Here is a 6,739-nt window from a genome sequence, read left to right on the forward strand (position 1 = left end):
ATTCATACCACAATTTTTAAACCTATTAAAACATTTAACATTTAACATTTAACGAACAATGATAATTTAGAAGAAAACTAGTCACTGACATAATACTAATACTAGATAATACTGAATTATATACATGAACATACTAGATATACTGCTAAACAGTACAGATACACTGCTAAAACAGTGCAGACCGGATTTGTGTACCCAAACCCGTCATGACCGGCACAAATTAATGTGCACGTCTAAATGCCTCCCCGGCAACGGTACTCACTGGGTAGCACGGAACGGAAGGCCTCGGAACTGAACTGAACTGGACCGGACTGGACTGGACTCGACTCGGAACTTCGGAACCTGGTGGGCCTCTGTATACCTCGGATCTTGCTCTCTCAGCTAGGCTCTGGTCGGGATACTTCGCACTTCTCACCGCCTCGTCTGGGTGTTGATCGCAGCCTCAGTCACCCCCGCTTGGCCGGAGGGAGATACAGGAAATCCTGCGGGTACGCGTTTTTGTCCGTTCAGCTGTGGCAGGGGACCGGGCCTGCAACGCACCTCCGGCGCGTGAGATGAGAAAGTGTCCCTGTTCGGGCGCCAATTTATGTGGTAAATATTTAAATTACCTGTACTATTTTTTATGCGGTAAAGTCTAGTAAGAATAACTCAGTCAAAATAAGAGGCAGAATCCGTGGTATTAGAGGTTCTGAAAAGGGCTTTATTCCTTACAAAGGAATTATGGTTCGAACCAGGCAATCATATTCCATCACCACGAAGGTTCAGGAAGGGATAGGCAATGCATTATTGACAAGTAATCATAAATATATGAAAAGCATTACATTAAGACAGATGCAGGAGGCGTAACAGCTGATAATACAGATAAGAATACACATACGTAATGAAAATAGGCGTAATAATAGGCGTTTACTAGAAACGTCATTTAAAATGATGTCACAAGTGGGTGGATCCATAAGAGAATCCTGCAGTGTCAGCAGAAATATTTGGCAGAGATGCGCGCGCAGCCGCATGACGTGTGATTGACGTGCAACTAGAGGGTGAAGGGGAATTGACATTTAGCTCTACATGTGGAGACAGAAGTCTGGGGGGTCAGGTCAACCTAATCCCAAATCGTATCTAATATCTTTGTTTAAGGAACTGTTTTATCCAAAAGAAAAGGTCTCTCGGACAGAATCTATTCTATACTGACTGTTAGTGCATGTACAAGCGTCTATGTGTCTACATGAGATGCGAGGGGGCAGGAATCTTCCATGGTAACAGGGGCTATGAATTACTTGCATAAAGACAGCGAGGCCGAGCCCTTTGCTCGGTAGCAGGAAGGATGTTTACCTAAACTACTAGACAGGAATGCATTGGGTGAGGAACGGAGCAGATAACTTGAAGGCTGAATACAGTTTTTGGCAGGCAACAGGCCGCGTCAGGCACCGTTATCCGCGCAGGGAGTAGGACAAAGTTCATGGATACCGATGCAGGTCCAGGCTGGAGCATTTCAGAGGCAGAAGCAGGAAAAGGCTTGATGGCAGAATTCAGGGCCTACTCGCCTGAACTGTAAAACGTGAAAAGTGAACCATATAAAGTCGGTGGCCAATCATACTTAGGAATGGAATATTCGACTCATTCATGGCGAATCTGAAAGAGGACAGGTTGACGTTGGACGCACATGTATTTGCGTCTTCATAGCTGGAACTGGAGGGAACATACATGTACTTGTAGCATGTACATGGAGCCGTTGGGGTCTAAGATAGGGGACACAATTGACCATAAAAATTCATATTTCCTCAATGGAGCACAGTCGCGCTGTGCCCATGACGAGTCCAGCTCGTCATGAGGCATACCCTAGGGAATCCCTCTGGTGCGGGCACCACAGGGATTCCCTTTTGTGCAAAATAGCCTCGGGAGCTGAGGAAGAGCTTCCTCAGCACCCGAGGCCCCCCACCCCCCTTTCACTGCAATGACGATCGGCGCGCACGTCGCGCCGACGTCATTACAGTGAAAGTGAAACTGAAATGAGCCAAGAGGCTAATTTCAGGTTTCACTTTGTACGTCCTCAGGGGGCTATCTCAGCCCCCTGAGCACGTACAAAGACGGGAGAGGTATCGTTGGAAAGGGGAGAATCTCCCCTTTCCAATGGTACCCCTCCCCAGTGGATCCCTGCTTGGGATCGCCACAGGAGGGCGATCCCCAAGCAGGGATCCACCCACTAGACACCAGGGAGGGGGGAGCGGCCCCTTGTGCAAGGGCCTTTGCTCCCCCCTGTGTAATTGTGGCCATTTTAGTCTTTTTGCCCCCCCTAGGGGGCAGATGGGGGCATTAGCCCCCAATCTGCCCCCCCCCCGGGGGGGTAAAAGCCCACTAGACACTAGGGAAGTTACATAAATAAATAAATAGGGGTGGGGGCTGCCCGCAACGGGCAAGCCAATGCCCCCACCCACCACCATTACAGCCTTTCTGCCCCTCCCTGGGGGCAGATGGGGCATCGGCCCCCAATCTGCCCCCCCGGGGGGGCGAAAAGCCCACTAGACACCAGGGAATTGTTAAAAAAAAAAAATAGGGGTGGGCCCATACCCCCACCGCACCCCCCAATTATTACAGTCTTTCTGCCCCTCCCGGGGGGCAGATGGGGCATTGGCCCCTAATCTGCCCCTTCGGGGGGGGCAGAAAGCCCACTAAACACCAGGAATTTTTTAGGCGCAATTGTTTTTAGGGTGTAGGCTGCCCGAAGCGGGCACGCCAATGCCCCCACTCTCCCCCCCACAAAAATGTCAGTCTTTCTGCCACCCAGGAGGCAGATGGGAGCTGTAGCCCCCAATCTGGCCCCCCCTGGGGGCGCAGAATGCCGACTAGAAACCATGGATTTTTTTGTTTTATTAGTGTAGAGGTAGGGGCTCCTAGCGCAGTTGGCACGTAGGCAAACCTAGCAAAACTGTACATTCTTTAAAACTAGACACCGAGGGGAATCCTGGATGGGGTGTGTTGGACCCGGCCTCGTAGAATGGCCCTCCGTGCCCCCGCACCACCGAAACCTGGTGCCTGCAGCCCAAGCACGCGGCCCAACCGACCTTTCCCACCAGGACACCTGCACCCACCCCGGACATCCCCGTCCATGGCCTCTCTCCTTTCGGCCACCCCGGGCCCGCGTGCCCACTCCCTGCAACAAGATGGCCGCCCGGCTCCAGCGCGACCCGGGCCTCGAGGCGCCACTCCGGCTGGAGGACATCCCGCTTCCAGGGGATGAGAGAGGGAGGAGCAGTTTCTATCGCACCTCTGAACTCCCCTGGGACGATGGGTTTCGATCGGCCCTCCGGCCTCCCTGCGGGCTGGCTCCGTGCCTGCTGGGTGTCTGGGACTCCTCCCGGCCCGGCCCTGAAAGGATCAAACAGACAATAGCAGGAAACCCCGACAAGCGGCCCCCAGGTGACAAGACCCCTGCCTGCGCAGACTCCGGACATCAAAGCGGGGTCGACCTATAACAAGGGGTGCTCTGAGGCTGTCCGGCAGATTCGACGCTGGAACAACGAGAGCCTGCTGACGTGGTCGCGGCCCCTGGAACTTGAACCCACCTGAGCCCTGCTGAGTGACTCGCGGCTCCCTGAAGATCGTAAGACCCCGAACTGGTACCTGAGCCCTGCTGAGTGACTCGCGGCTCCCTGAAGATCGTAAGACCTCCGAACTTGTACCTGAGCCCTGCTGAGTGACTCGCGGCTCCATGAAGATCGTAAAGACCTCCGAACCTGTACCTGCGCCCGCTGAGTGACTCGCGACTTCCCCAGACTCTCACGGTCCCGCCGGACCCCGACTCCGACCACGTATCCCCCAGCTCGAGGATTGTGAGCTGTGCGCCGGATACGTCCCTGCTTTGAACCGTTACTAGAGACAGTCCCGCTACCCCCTACCTTTCCGAGACTCTTGAGCCCGTGCTCACCTTGTACATATTTGCAGTGATACCTATTTGATAAAACTTGTTTCTGAGAAAACCCAGTGTGGTCTCTCTGTGTCGTAGGGTGCCAGAAGTACGATCCTAGTTGCGAGATTCCTCCCCCCTGGGGAATCTCTCGCCAGTGCCCGGCTACGATACTACACGGGTGGGACTCAGGGAAGTCAGGACCCCTTTCCGGGCTCCTCTGAGGTCGCCGTCTAACATTGGTGGCAAGCGACGGGATTCGGGCCCATCACCTAGAGATCGTACAGTGAACAACGGACGCACGACCAACAAAGATGGCAGAAGGAAGCGCCATGAGCTCCGCAGAAACCAACGCCAACAGAGTGTTCCAGGTGGAGCATCTGGAAGAATACACACACAAAGAGCTAAAACAATTTTGCAAAGAACTTAAAATCGCTACCACTGGCCTCAACACTAAGGAAGACTTGCAGAAAGCACTGAAAACTTGGGTGGAGACCGGGGCATCCCGCCCGGAAGGCACGGGGGAGCGCCCCGACGAAGCCGAACCCCCTCCAAGTGAAAGCAGCAACAATCAGGTGCGAGGCATTGTACCAGACGGGGGCCTATCCCCGGGAGAACTCGCGGACAGAGAGAGAAGCCGCAGTCATGAACTCGAGTTAGCCAAACTCAAAATCGAGGGCGAATTGAAGTTAGCGGAGAAAAAGCTAGCGGTAGAGCAAATGCGCGTACAAGGCGAACTGGAAGAAAAGAAGCTCCAACGGGAGCACGAAGGAAGAAAGCTCCAACTAGAGCACGAACGCAGCTTAAAAGAACTCGAGCTCAAGGCCCGAAATGAGGACGAGAGGCCCTCGGGGAACCGAGAGACGGCCCCCCCAGCAGAACAGAAGGTCCACATCCCCAAGGATGTGGTCAAAGAATATTATAAAAACGATGACATTCAGCAATGGTTTCGGGCCTACGAGGTCGCCATGACCTCCCATCGGATTCCACAGAAGGACTGGGGGGCGGGGTTGTGGGGGCGGTTTCTGAGCGAAGGAAGGGACACCCTGCTCGACCTACCCCTCTCCCTGCAGACCTCCTACAGCCACATGAAAGAGGCTCTCCTCACAAGATACGGCCTCACCCCAGAAATGTACCGCCAACGGTTCCGGGACTGCAGGAAGATCCCGGGCACCACCTGGGTGGAGTATGTAAACTTTTTTAGTCGGGCCTTCGATGGGTGGGTCAAGGGCAGCAAGGTCACCACCCTTGCCGAACTCACTGACCTCATGTTATGGGAACATCTGGCTGCGAACTGCTTCATAGAGCTACGTCAACATCTGCTGGATAGCAAGCTCACAGATCCCCGGAAGCTGGCTGTGGAGGCCGACCGCTGGACCAACACCCGGGTCTCCCGGGGCATGGTAGGAGAGTACCCCCGAACCAGTCAGGGACCACCCCGCCAGAGAGGGGGAGGGAACCAGGGAGGGCCGAGAGAGTCCCAGCCTAGCCCCCCGAAGACACCACCTCCACCTTTCCCGGCGCCCCCCCCACCAGTAACAGGGCCCCCTGGGAGACGAGGACACCGGGTGACCGTCACATGTTTTCGTTGCCAGAAACCCGGGCACTACGCCAATGACCCAGAGTGCCCCATGACCACCCAAGTCACCCCTGCGAGACAGATAGCCAACGTAGCCCTGGGGGAGGAGGTTGAGGAAGCCGAGGAGTGGGAACCCGCCGCTATGGCCCTAGTATCTCTGGGAGATAGGGAAATGATCCCTGGTAGCCTCCTACCGTCCAACACACAGAAATATGGGCAGCTCGTCAAGATCAATGGCCACCAGGTAGAGGCCCTGCGGGACACCGGGGCCAGTATCACCGGTGTCCTCAGGCACCTAGTTCCCGAGGAGCAGATCCTCCCCAATGTCTTTTGCCCCGTAATATCTGCAGACAATAGGGAAAGTATGTGTCAGGTAGCCCTGGTGCCATTTGAGTGGGGAGGGGTGATAGGTAAACTCAAGGTGGCCGTAAGAACCTCCCAGCCGGTCGACTGCCTCTTAGGGAACGACCTGGAGAGTTCTCCCTGGAAGCACATAGAGCGCAAGGCCCACCTAGGAATGATGGGACTCCCCGAGTGGGTGTGCGCCACCACCCGATCTATGACAGCCCGACTCACTCCCCGGAGAGAAGTCGAGGGCACCCCGGTCGAAGAAGCCCGTACCGTCCCCGCCGAGGGTCCTCCCGTTCACCCATCGGAAGGGTCCGTCGCCAGCGACGAACCCGCACCATCCGACCCCGCCCCGGTCCCCGAGTTGGGGGATCTACCCGAGTTGGCCCATTGGCGCCACGAGGGCGGGCCCACCCGGGAAGAATTTTGCCGGGAACAAGCCACCTGTCCTTCCCTGGTCGGGCTGCGGCGCCAGGCCGAGGGCCAAGCCGCAGGTGACCAGACCGGAACGCACCGAATCTATTGGGAGAATAACATCCTGTATAGTGAGCAGAAATCAGTGGAGCTGGGATCCGGACGGGTATTGGTGGTACCCCTCCGCTTCCGGGATTTCCTCCTGGGCTTAGCCCACGACGTCCCCCTCGCCGGTCACCTGGGTCAGGACAAGACCTACAGCCGTCTCGTGACCCATTTTTATTGGCCTAAGATGAAAGCAGCGGTAGAGGCACACTGCAAGTCCTGCCCCACGTGCCAAGCCAGTGGGAAGAGTGGGGGGAAGCGCAAGGCTCCCCTCCAACCCTTCCCGGTCGTCAGTACCCCCTTCGAACGAGTCGGAATCGACATCGTGGGGCCACTGGACCCCCCCACCTCCCAAGGTCACCGTTTCATCTTGGTCCTAGTAGACCACGCCA

The sequence above is a fragment of the Triturus cristatus genome, chromosome 1_1, assembly GCF_964204655.1.
Source record: "Triturus cristatus chromosome 1_1, aTriCri1.1, whole genome shotgun sequence".
Lineage (NCBI taxonomy): Eukaryota > Metazoa > Chordata > Amphibia > Caudata > Salamandridae > Triturus > Triturus cristatus.